Source organism: Salmo salar, chromosome 12 (assembly GCF_965601325.2).
Source record: "Salmo salar chromosome 12, fSalSal1, whole genome shotgun sequence".
NCBI classification, from domain to species: Eukaryota; Metazoa; Chordata; class Actinopteri; order Salmoniformes; family Salmonidae; genus Salmo; species Salmo salar.
The window spans coordinates 75,463,000-75,476,487 of record NC_138302.1 but is presented as its reverse complement, the minus strand read 5'-3'; positions in this window follow the sequence as shown (position 1 = coordinate 75,476,487).

The window sequence follows — 13,488 nt, the reverse complement described above, 5'->3', positions numbered from 1 at the left end:
GACTTAAATGAGTAAGCAGCTGATGTGCCAAAAAGCTGCAAAACATTATCAGGCAGCTGGTGCTCATAGCAAGCCTCACCAAACAGCTTCAGTCCATATCGAATGTACAGGATGGAGTTATAAGGGTCTGCAAGGACATCCAATTTCTAAGTTTGCTTTTTACCACACTCATCTGGCTGAATACTCTCTCGACTTCAGCATTCGAATGTGGCAAGGACAACACAGACACAGCAGCCATGGCAAGTTCTTGAAACGGGTTGATATCAGCTGCATCCCTGAACTTCCAAATCTCACTCCAGAAGCCCAGTGTGTTTTTTGTCTCATTACATTTACTAAGATGGATGGCACGCCATTGCTGGACAATCTTGTCTATCTCTGCAGGGTAGTAGCCAAGGAGCTTGGCTATGTTTTCTATTTCTCCAGGGCTCTTATTGTGCTTTAGAGTTTCTTCCACATTGAAAACTGACATGTACTGCAATGCTTCGATGTTGCCCGGCAGTCTGACCCTCAACTCATTAGTGAGGGAGATGGTGAAGGCTACACACTGCTTTCGGACATTGTTTTCATCCTCAGGCGCAAGGTGGAGCTCAGCTGCCTTTGACTCAAAAAGGTAACCAAGGTACGGTTTGGGACTGATGTATCCATCTATTGGCCCTTTGAGTACATCAACATTTGCCAGTGGATTCAGCTCCCTGCTGCTCACAGACTTGATCAGGCTAACCAAGCTGTCAAGTAGCTTAAGAGGATCTACTTGCTCTCCCTCAAAAGCCTTGATGGCCAACTGTACCTCGCCCAGCACTGACTTCAAAAAAGTCAGATACAATATGTTTTGAGGATCAGTGTACATGGAGTATAAAACCTCAGCCATGTAGCAGTGTTCACTGGACTTGGTGACTGCGAAATGCAGCCTAAGCTCATCCCACTGGTCCAAAATGCGTGAAACCGCGGGTTCAATGGAGAGCCAACATGTGGCACACACCTTGGTTATCTGTAAAGGTTTCTCCCCACAGTTGATGGTCTCATATATGGCTTTGTAGGCCTCCCTGCGCTTTGGAGACACTGAAAACCAGTTATAAGTCTCTTACCAAGTACTCCACACTACGGGGGATGGTGTCATTGGAAGCATGACTTACAGCAAGCTGCAGAGAGTGGCACACACAGCGAATAAGAACCAGATATTTGAGGCCATACTCCTCCTTCAGCACTTTATGGACCTCATTGTTAATCACCGTCATAACAGAGGCATTGTCAGTCCCTATGCCCAGGAGTTTCTCTTTTTTAAAACAACACTTCTCGAGGAAAGCCACAACAGCACGGGCAATAGATTTGGCATCTCCTCCCTCCAACTCAACAAGCCCCAGAAATGTTGATACAATTGTCTGCTTGGTGTCACTAAAGTACCTTATCACAACCCCCAGGTACTTAGAAACACTTACATCCGTAGACTTATCGAGGAGGAGGCTGAAATGCTGGTCACCCACATCTGCGACCAACTTTTTCAGAAAGTATGGTGCTAGAACACCATTAATCATTTCTGTGCACTTTGTCCTGTGCATTTTGAAGTGGGTAGCAGCAGTGGAGTCTGAGAAAGCAGCTCTACATGCTTCTCCAATGTGATCACATGCCAGCATGGAACAGTGTTCAGCGATAGCTAATGCCATGGTGGCCTCAGCCTTTTTTGCAGAGTCAATTTTTTTTAACCATAAATGGCAGCTTGTTTTGGGTGGAAATGTTATAAGGCTTTGCCTTTTGACTATGTTTTTGAGTTGTCATGTGTTTTTTTACATCACTAAGTATGGCGTAGAAATCAGCCTTACAATACAGGCAGTATGCCCGTGTATCATCTCCAATAAACGGATTCAACCAGCCTTTGAATTCAGGGTTTGATTCCCACTCCTTTCTGTATTTTTGAGTGTACAGTTTAGACTGAGGCATGATGAGCTAGCCAGCTAGATGTTTAGCTTATGTCACAGAGGCACACACACAGTGGACAAGGTGCCTAAGTGACTGAAGCTGTGTGAGTCAAATGCAGTGATTTATTTTTGTGCAGTGATTTATTTTAGACAAAGAACATTTTACATTTACATCACTCCCTGAATCACCCCCATCACTCCCTGGATCAGCCAGCGGCGGCTTCTCGTATGCACGATTAATTTGCAGTCTGGACGCGGAGGGGTGAACATCTCCTGCTCTGACTGCAGCTGGGAGGGACTGCAGTGTGAGGACTGGGCCGCCTGTGAGTGCTTTGGGATGGGGTGGGGCCCACTGCAGCACCCGTTGCTCGTTGAGAAGAGTAAGAACGATACGTGCTTTCACGTCAGTCTCCAAAAGTCTCCAATAACACCAGAAAAAGTTGCTAGATTTGTCGCTAGTCGATTTTTTTGAAAATGTGTCACTAGAGGGGCCCCTCTAGTACTTGTTGCAGCTGGCAACACTGCCCAGAAGCTACCGGTGGCTGAAAACACAATCATCGCGGGATGAACAAGTGACGAATTTCTGGGCAAGGAAGATCCATTTTAAAATCATTCCTTCCTCCCTCGCCCTTTGCCCTGCAAGTGTATACTCGTCAGACGTCATGAACGTCATCAGAAGTGTATATCGACGGAACACACCTTCCACGTTGTGCATTATTTTCCAGGGAAAATACCTTACATAAGAACAATTATTTATGTATTGAATATTTAGCAAATACTATTCATTGCGTTGAAATATGTATTAAAGGAATAGTGATGTGATGGTTTAACTTGGTGTTTATCTCCACAAGTGTGTTTCAGAGACAGTGTTTCAGAGACATACAAGTGTGAGTGAAGGTCCTACTACAGCAACACAAGATTCACACAGGAGGAACACTGTTAGTAAAGCTCATTTATGTTTCTGCCAAATTACTGCACTTAGATTCGGTTCTGGTACCATGTATAGCCAAGTTATTTTTACTCATTGTGTATTTATTATTACTTTTATTATGTGTTTTACTTTTCTATTATTTCTCTATTTTCTTTCTCTCTGCATTGTTGGGAGGGTCCGTAAGTAAGCATTTCACTGTTAGTCTACACATGTTGAATATGAAGCATGTGACAAATAAAATTTGATTCAATTTGAAATTTCACAGGGAGAGCCTGACATACTGCATTAACATTGCAGAATACAGAATACATGCAACCCAGCTAGCACTTTCTGAGAACCATATGTTTCATAGAGCTTGGTGAGGGTGTGGTTATCCTATGGTTGTTTTGCATACAACCTTCCCATAACATTCTGGGAATGGTGCAAGATAGTTGCTTGGCTTTTGGAACATTCTCAGCACATTTAAGGAACTTGACAAAGAAACATAATTTGCTTGGTATTTCATTACTTTATACAGAACGTTTCCTAAAAGTTCAAACATGGTTACGTTTCATTTCAAACATTCTCCAATTGGTTTGGCATTGGGAATGTTCTGAAATAGTTCAGAGAACATTAAGAAACAACGTTCTTCTGTGGGAATTTTAGTACTTCAGCATAACATTTCCTACAGTTTTCCTCATGGTTCTATTTAAAATAATGTTCTCAAATTGTTCCAAGAACGTTAAGAAACAACGTTCTTCTGTGGGAATTTCAGTACTTCAGTTCTTCTGTGGGATTTTCAGTACTTCAGCGTAACGTTTCCTACAGGTTTCCTCATGGTTGTATTCAAAGTCATGTTCTCAAATTGTGCCAAGAACGTTAAGTAAACTTTCCATAAAACCACAAGAAAACTTTAGTAACATTCAGAGAATGTTCTAAGAATGTTATTAAAAACCTTAAACATTCTGTTCTCAGCATCAACAAAACTCTCTATCCTCTATCTTGTTCAGTGTGTTCAGGTGTGTTGGCAACGCCCACTAATTGGCCACACCTGAGGTTAAGGAGTCCTTGTTTCCTTTGAAATGGGGTCTGTTTGAATAGACTAAAATGAACAGCTTTGTATGCGTAAAAACAAACATGGTATGCTAGCTCCATCTTGGTGGTGCAATGGACTAATTCCATGGATAGAGAATAGAAGATTATAGGTTTGAATCTCACTGATGCAGTGTCACAATAAAGAATAAATGTGTTTGCATGATTAATGCCGAAGGAAATTAATTTCCATGTGTCCTATCTGTGCTTGGAGTAAAAAAAAAGGTTTACCCAAAATAAGATAGCAGTGTTATTAAAGTCTTATTGAAACATTCAGTAAAAGTTTTAAGGACGTTATAAAAAAAAAAAATCAATAACCTATAATTTCCATTCTCATAGCGTTAATTAAACCTCCCAGAAGGAACCAGAGTAAATAAAACATTCCAGAACGAACCCGAGTAAAACGTTCTCAGAACTTCTATGCAACCTAAAAATAGAACAGGCGAAATGTTCACTTCCGTTCTCAGAATGTTTAAAAAACATTCCATTTTACCAGTCAGGAAACTTATGACTTTGTTCCCAGAAACAATGGGAAACCAAAAACTTTTGTTCCCACAACTTCCAAGGAACCAAATGTTCTAGCTGGGAAGGATGTGAGATACTAGAGCAGGCAGTGCTGGTGAGTGGATTTACTTTTATTCTCTTCATACATTGTGTGTTATAACATCGATGGTTCGCAGTCACCCCCTCTGAAAATCCATGTTTTATCTGTATAGTCCTCACAACTCCATGGCCTATGTAGTAACTCTGAATTGTTTCCATTCTGTATTTTACATGCCATAATATAGGATCCTTATGTTGTTTTTGAAAACTACAGGCTGGGTCTTGGGTTTGAGATAAAGCATATGATCATGTGTGTTTGGTTTAGCTACAGGTTAGTTCCAGGTGAATGAGCATATCTACCATGTCCATGTGTGAGCCTTGCTTCCTCTGTAGGCAGTGAAGGCGCTGCAGACATTGGCCCGTGAAGCTATTATCATGCTGAGGGCCATGATAGGGGAGGTGTGCTCCAATATCGAGGAAGAGGAGAACGCAATCTGTGACCTCTTCAACAGTATACAGGTAAAACTTCACTAAAGGACTCTTTTCAGGTCACCTGAAAGAAAAACAGATGCTATTGATAATGTTGTTATTGAGATACGAATGTATTAAATAAACATTGTGAAATGTAACTATCTAAGTGCAAGACAATAAATATAATTCCAAATTTGAATATGTGATGATGGTGCCTAACCACTGGGTGTCTCTCTTGCTCTCTTTGTGAAAGATTGAAAGGTCTTCTGCACTCAACAAAAACTTTATGAATGGAGTTAAACCAAACACTTACTGGTACAATTACAAGACAATGTGTACCACAAATTTACATTTTAGAGAAAACTCACTACAAGTTAAATCCCCAGACAGTTATTTGCTCAAATGGAGGGTTGCAAACAAGGACCACAGTCTTTTTCACGGTAGGCCTACTACTAGCAGACAACGTCATAGCCCACAGCCATATTACATTTTAGTCATTTAGCAGACACTGTTATCCAGAGCGACTTACAGTAGTGAGTGTATACATTTTCATATTTGTTCGCACTGGTTCCCTGTGGGAATCAAGCCCACACCCTGGCTTTGCAAATTCCTGCTCTACCAACTGAGCCACATCTTTCTTGTGGTTAACTGTTTCTCTGCTCTCATCTGTCAGGAAAGAGAGGAAGAAAATGCTGTTGCGAGTGGCTCACAGGTACTGCATTACTTTGCTTTGAAACGGTTGCGTTGATCCCATAAAGACAATGGATAGGCAATCTGTTAGGCATGGATTGAAGTTAGCAATTTCCCCAAGGTCTCAAAGTGCCTTACATTGTACAGGGTTAACAAACCTAATTTACCACTAAGAAAGTATTGTAGCCATTCTATGCCAGAACCCTGGTGTAGGCCAGTTTCCATTTGGCCCCATGAGAGAGACTTTACAGTACACAGTTAAAACAAGAATGGCAAGGCAAACAGAGTGAAGACTGCTTCAAACAATACTCATCGTTCCACGGCTGTAGTTCGTGGTTACATGAAAAATGTGTGTAGATAACCTCTGAAGTGTTTTCTGGGAGCAGTCCATCACAGCTAGTGGAGCAGGAAGCTACAGCCTGGGGGCCACTGAACGGCAGCATTACTGTCTCTGGAGTGTGTGAGGGAGAAAGTGTATCAGATTGCATTGTGTAGAGATTTTTTATGAGATTTTTGTGCCCTTAGTCCTCCATCTTTCTTGCCCCGCTGCCTAGAAGCAGACCAGTGACTGTCTGGATTCCCAGAAGGGAGTTAAAGGCTATTTATGGCAGGCTGTGTGTTTCTGTGTCTGTGTGTCTGTCTGTGTGTGTGTGTGTTTGTAATGGGAAGCAGACTATAGATAAGGACCTGGATATATAGAGCATGAGTTTCTGTGTTGTTGTGTGGGTATTACTTAACCCTCTGCATCGAGGGGATAGTTGTGTAGTGGTAATGTTGTGTGTGTGTTTGCAGCCAACATGAAGAAAAGGAAAAGACGCTAAGGAGCGCAGATATCACACCTTGTTGTCCTTCTGCTAACCCTGCAGGTTAGGTCATCAGACACCCCTAACTCATATCTCCAACTAATTGCTGAACTCACATGGAACTAAATTATACCCATGAATAAAATTGACAGTGGGGATAGATTATTAGTTATTACCTGGACAGTTAATTATTCACCAGCCCTCCAGTGTGGTTGACCGCTGACCCTCACTGATGCCCTCTCCAAGGTTCGTTCAGCCTTCCTCAGCTCAGCCAACAAGTTTGAGTGTCTGGACATGGGATATGTGAGTACTGGCACTTCATATTCTGGGGAGGATAGAATGGGTAAAGATAGAATGGGTAAATTCACCAGAGGTTTGCATCACACATGGTTTCTCTCTCTTCCACAGAAACTGAGGCTGAGGAGGATTGTGAAGCTCCCTCATTGAATGTGACCAGTGCAAAGCAGCTCTGATCTTACAAAACAATGTGATTTTACTCAACATTGTCATGTAGAATTAGTATTGTATACAGTTTACTAGAACTACAGTAAATGTCTTGTCTCTTCCCTCAAAGAAAGGTGCTAGCCAAGCTCTGACCTAGATGATCTTTCTCTCCCCTCAGATGAACACAGACTACAGAATTTGCTCACTGTCTGGAGCCCTTACTGCTGCTGGGACAACGCCGCCCAGCCTCCATCACCGGGGCAACTAGTATCGCAGCCCTGTAAGTCTTTTTGGGCTTAAAATATAATCGTTGGCTTGAAAGGCTTTGAAATCTCCCTTCATCTCTATCTTTCAGTGTACAAGGTTGAATGTAACATTTCAATATCATGATGATATGGTGGGGCATTTTTATGAAACTCTGGACCCAAACTTTCACGAATATAAAAGATGAGATATGATTTGAAAATCGCCTAAGACTAAAAGATGAGATATAATATGAAAAATGCTTGGAAGCACCACTAGCAGATGGCGATAACCACAGAGAGAGGGAAGGAGATGCCATGAACCCCACTTAGGTCCTGTTATCCTGTCAGTTATCCTGTCTGTCTGTAAGCGCAGGCCACAGACATGCTTAGGCTACGTAACTAAAGGTTAAATAAAAGGCTATGTAACTGACCTTTTTGGTGGCGGTCTTGTTGTTATAGCAGGCACTAGTCCCCTCCTGCCTGTGCCAGAAAGACTGCTGATAATAGCTCGGCCAGCGCAAAGCCAGGGTTCCAGGAAATAGCTTTTTCCTGCAATGCTCTGTTTTACAGCCGTGTCCGTCTGGATATCACAGAACACTCTGGATCCCTAGCCAACCTTGACACACGGTGTACCTCTCTATACACACACAAACTGGGTATGAATGTATTTGGCTGAAGTATAAGATCCAGTTAGCTCTTACCAGAGTTTTAACAGAAACAAAATGTCTCCTTCGAGAGCCTTGATTCTTAGTTGGCGTAAGCTATAGTTGTAGGTTTTTGACACAGACAGAGAGGGTCATTGGTTGTCAGAATGGAGCCATTTGTTATCACAAACTCATTGTCTATTTCCATGTGGACACAAGTGACGCATGCTCCCTGACCAATTTTCCACATCAATAACTCCCAACTGTTCACAGGTTCCCAAACCCCCACCATACTGACTGTCCTCCCTCCCAACCAGTGCCACTCCATGTAACATGCAGAGTGGGCGGGGATGGCACTGAGCAGGCTGGCACTATTTTTACCAGAATTTCACAGAAATCTCCAGGATTCATCTGGTAGCTAGGCACACACAGAAGTGGCGGGGCCATTTTGTTCTATGCCACTGATATCACTGCCTTTGCCAATGTCTTAAATTGGTATCAGTGGTGGGGGCAGCAGGTGGATGCTCACAGGACTAAATGTGTATGGCAGGTTGAGGGAGCGATGCTCACATCAAACAATCACAGACTTACTCTAGGGATAGTTCTACTGCTGTATCAGGGCATTTGCCAGGCAAGAAAATCTGGACTAAAAGCATCCCAGAGCCCAGGTAAGCTGCATGGCTTCTCTAGTCGTGTGCCGATAAACTTTTATCGTAATTATAGAATATCTGTTACCTACTGGCTAATGATACAGTATTTCCACCTTTCATATATTTCAGTTTATTCTATGTTTTATTTGCAACATACATACAGTAGCCCTCTCTCATTCATGGTTTACAGTACAATGGTAAACTATGGCAAACATTTGGTTACAATTGTGATATTAACTGTTAGGAAAGGCTGTTAAAGGGGTGTACAATATAATGGAATAGCTATAGTGCCTTTCGAAAGTATTCACACCCCTTGACTTTTTACACATTTTGTTGTTTTACAGCTTGAATTTAAAATGGATTAAATTGAAATGTTGTCTCTGGCCTACACACAATATCCCATCATGTCAAAGTGGAATTATGTTTGTAGAAATGTTGGCTAATTCATTAAAAATTCAAAGCTGAAATGTCTTGAGTCAATAAGTATTCAAACCCTTTTTATGGCAAGCCTAAATAATTTCAGGATTAACAATTCTCTTATCAAATCACATAAGTTGCATTGACTCACTCTGTGTGCAATAATAGTGTTTAACATGATTTTTGAATGACTACCTCATCTCTGTACCCCACACATATAATTATCTGTAAGGTCCCTCAGTCGAGCAGTGAATTTCAAACACAGATTCAACCACTAAGACTAGGGAGGTTTTCCAATGCCTTGCAAAGAAGGGCACCAATTGGTAGATGGGTAAAAATACAAAAATGCAGACACTGAATATCCCTTTGAGCATGGTGAAATTATTAAGTACAATACACCCAGTCACTACAAAGATACAGGCGTCCTTCCTGACTCAGTTGCCGGAGAGGAAGGAAACCAGTCAGGGATTTCACCATGAAATCAATGGTGACTTTAAAAAAAGTTACAGAATTTAATGGCTGTCATAGGAGAAAACTGAGGATGGATCAACAACATTGTAGTTACTCCACAATACTAACCTAAATTACAGAGTGAAAAGAAGGAAGCCTGTACAGAATACAAATATTCCAAAACATGCATCCTGTTTGCAATAAGGCACTAAAGGAAAACTGCAAAAAAATTGGCAAAGAAATGTACTTTGTGTCCTGAATACAAAGCGTTAAGTTTGGGGCAAATCCAACACAACACATCACTGAGTACCACGCTTCATATTTTCAAGCATGGTGGTGGCTGCATCATGTTACGGGTATGCTTCTCATCGGCAAGGATTATGACGTTTTTTTAGGATAAAAGTAAAATAAATGGAGAACCTTTCATAATGTTGCCAAACAAAGACTCAACAAACTTACCTGAGACTCCCTGTCTCTGCCAGTCTGTCCCTGCATATCTGTCCCCAACTCTGCTGTCTGTGTGCCATCTGTTGCCTGCTCTGCCTAATGACATCATTGTGAAACTTTTCCATTAGAATTTCATTTCTTTCTTATGAACATTTTATCAACTAGTCTTTGAGATATTAGGCTACTAGGGTTCTTACTTTGCGTTTTGGTGTACTGAAAAATACTCTGATGTCCGTCTTTTATTTTTCTGCCATTTTTCTACCTGGCTGGCTGGCTACACACACACACAGTGTGTAGGTTATTTACAGTAGGAGATGGGCTTCTATCATCTTATATTTTATCATTCTATTTGGGCTTCGATCTAAAAGGTAGCTAGCAAATGTGAAACGGATTAAAATGACAAGAGTTGACAGCTGTATGAGTTCACCATTTACACAACATATGCTGCAACCTTTTGTAATTTTAATAGTTTGTTTCATATTGGCTGGCTTCCAACAATAGCTGAATTTGCAAAGCTAGCGAGCACCAATTCTGTTTCAGTGGTGTTTGCTATAATCTTTGCTACCCGGGTTAAATAAAATAAATAAATAAAAGTTCCCTTGCGACAATTTAGCTTTTGCAACGAGACCATTAAATATATTTAAGACAATGGTAGAAGAGAGTGTAGTTCTGTTCAGTTTGGACTTCAGTTTATCGCTAACCTTATCACAGGGACTTTGAAGCACTAACTTACATCATCTGCATGCTGATCTCGGAATAAATTGACGATAGCAAAGATTCCATCTTTGACGAGGCCACATAAATGGAATAGGTACTAGCTAGCTTAATAGTTAATATTTGCGCGCTAGCTCTGCATATTCAGCTAGTGTATGTGCGCGATTGACTGGATTAACCTCACGTCAGTTAAGTTCATTGAGTGCCTTTCAGACAGTGGCTACGACCCCTCTGTTACCTTGCCAGTGGATCAAACCATTGTGAGGAAAAGGGTGGGGGGTCGCAATCTTTTGAAACTTAAAAACGTGCTATTAAGTGTCTATAATCAACACAATTGCTTTCATTGCGTATTATTAATATTATTTAAATTACATAGTTATGTTTCAGTGATATATTGGGGGGGACAAATCATAATTTTCCCAGGATGGGTGGGACGTGTCCCCCCCGTCCCCCCCCCCCGCGATTTCCGCCCCTGAGTAGTAGTAGTGGGGTGGTGGTGGTAAGGAGTGAGGAAAGCCAGGTCAGGGTCCTCTGTCTGCATGTCCTGGTGTCTCTGTCTTAAAGCTCACTGGAGACAGCGAGAATTAGCAGTCTTCAGTTCAGCCAGGCCTCAACAGTGCACTTAAGGGACTCAAGTACAGTCTACAGTAGTTGATCGTTTCCATTTGTTGCAAATATATTAAGCAAAGTACTGTGGTTCTAATGTCCTCCATTTTTATAGCAATTATTTTCTGAACTGGAACTCGACAAGCAAATGTTTTGCATTGTTAGTTGTACACATGGCATTCTTCAGAGTGTTGAATTAAGGTTTTAATGTACACTCTTCAATTAGGAATCACTCTCTCTGGAACATTAGCAGTGAGGAGAAGTTGTGAACAAAATGAAATATTGAACATAAGGGATATAAAATGGGATAGATAGGCTGGGAAAGATACTAAAGTACATAATTAGAGCTTTAAAATGAAACATAGTATCTTTACCTCATCCTCATCTGAAGTATTTGTGTATAACCCTTGAGGGTGGCACTTGATCCTTCAACACCTTAACTATTGCGGCAAGGAAATACCGTAATAAATATGAGACAGAGTGAAGGTGCCCTAATGCCCTGTGGTTGGGCCTCCCCTCTCCATGTCCTGCCACTCCCCGTCCCTCAGTGACATGCCCCGGGGCTCAGCCATAGGGTGACAGTGTTGGGGTGTGTGCGTGTGTGCACGCTCGTGCGTGTGTATTATTTTCCCAGGTCCTCCAGACTGAGATCTAGAACATGAAGGACCAGGTACAGGAGCTACACAGGGACCTGACCAAGCGTCACACCCTCATCAACACAGACACCATGGGGGAGATACTGCACATCGACAGACAGATCAATTAAATGTAAAAAATAACCTTTAAACCCAGGTTGAAGGGACCACCCTCACCACCCCAACGGCAGCAAAGTGCTTAGGCAAAGACACCTGGATCCACGCATCCCACTGTAAGCAAGTAGCAGAGCCAGAAGAAGATGCTACTCCTGTTACTCCTACAATCCAGTAGGAGCACTCTGCTTACCCTGGGACTCGCAGATATTGTGGCTGTGGGCATCCTCTGGGTTGGTAGCAGACTTTGAGCTAGAGGTGGAAAAACGTGCTAGTAACCTCTCCCCGACCTCTTCAGTCCACAGGGGGAAGCCAAGAAGTAGATGACCCTGCTGACCTGAACCTGGACCCTGGTGACCCCGCTGGGCTGCAGAGAAGAAAAATCGGACATAAACATTATGGGGTTTCCCCCAGGTCAAACACTTTCTTACAAGTAGCTAATAATGTTTCTGTACTACAGAATGTATCAGATTGTTGGGTTTGTGGACTGTTGACAGACAGTGCTGAGACTATGCCATTGCTAGCTATACCCCTTAATGTTTATGTAATATTGATGTGGACCAAAGCAGGTAACCTTTCAGACCGAGAGCTTGATTGGGTGGAGGATGAGGTGTTTTTATATGAGAAGATTTGATTTTAATAATCACACCTCTCTGCCCAAGCAACCCATCACCCTGGCATACTCTCCCCCAGGTTATTTGGGTTATATAGAAAATGGAACTGGTCCCCAGTTGGGGGGAAGTCATTGTAAATATAACCTTTCTGTATATGTCACGACTTCCACCGAAGTCGGTTCCTCTCCTTGTTCGGGCGATGTTCGGCGGTCGACGTCGCCGGTCTTCTAGCCATCATCGATCCACTTTTCGTTTTCCATTTGTTTTGTCTTGTTTTCCTACACCTGGTTTTCATTTCCCTCATTAATGGTTGTGTATTTAACCCTCTGTTCCCCCCATGTCTTTGTGTGGAATTGTTTGTTGTAAGTGCTTGTGCACATGTTTACTGGTGCGCGACGGGTTTTGTACCCATGTTTGTTATTCTTTATGCCGTTGGTTTTGCAATTAAACTGCTCCGGCTATTACCTAGTTCTGCTCTCCTGCGTCTGACTTCCCTGCCACCAGTTACGCACCCCTTACAGAATTCCACACCACAGTATGGAGTCAGCAGGAGCAGGTGCCCCTGGTATAGGGGTCGAGGAGCGCGTCCAGGAGCAAGCGGCGATGATCCACCATCTTGGCACCGCCATGGACCGCGTCGTCCAAACCATGGACTGCTGGGAGAGACAGGGAGTTCCTCCAGCGCCTCCACCAGCACAACCAGGGCCTCCACTACTCGCCTCCCCTTCACCCGGTCCCAGTGGGATTCGTCTCGCCCTTCCCCAGGAGTACGACGGGACGGCTGCACGCTGCCAGGGTTTCCTATTGCAGCTAGATCTCTACCTGGCAACCGTCCACCCGGCTCCTTCGGGCCGTGAGAGGGTGTCCGCCCTCGTCCCGTGCCTCTCAGGGAAAGCCATGGAGTGGGCCAATGCCGTGTGGGGAGAAGGAGATGCGGCGCTGGACCATTTTGAGGATTTCACCCGCTGTTTCCGGGCTGTCTTCGACCACCCGCCCGAGGGTAGAGCGGCGGGTGAACGTCTCTACCATCTGAGGCAGGGGACGAGGAGCGCCCAGGAGTTCGCCATGGACTTTCGGACCCTGGCC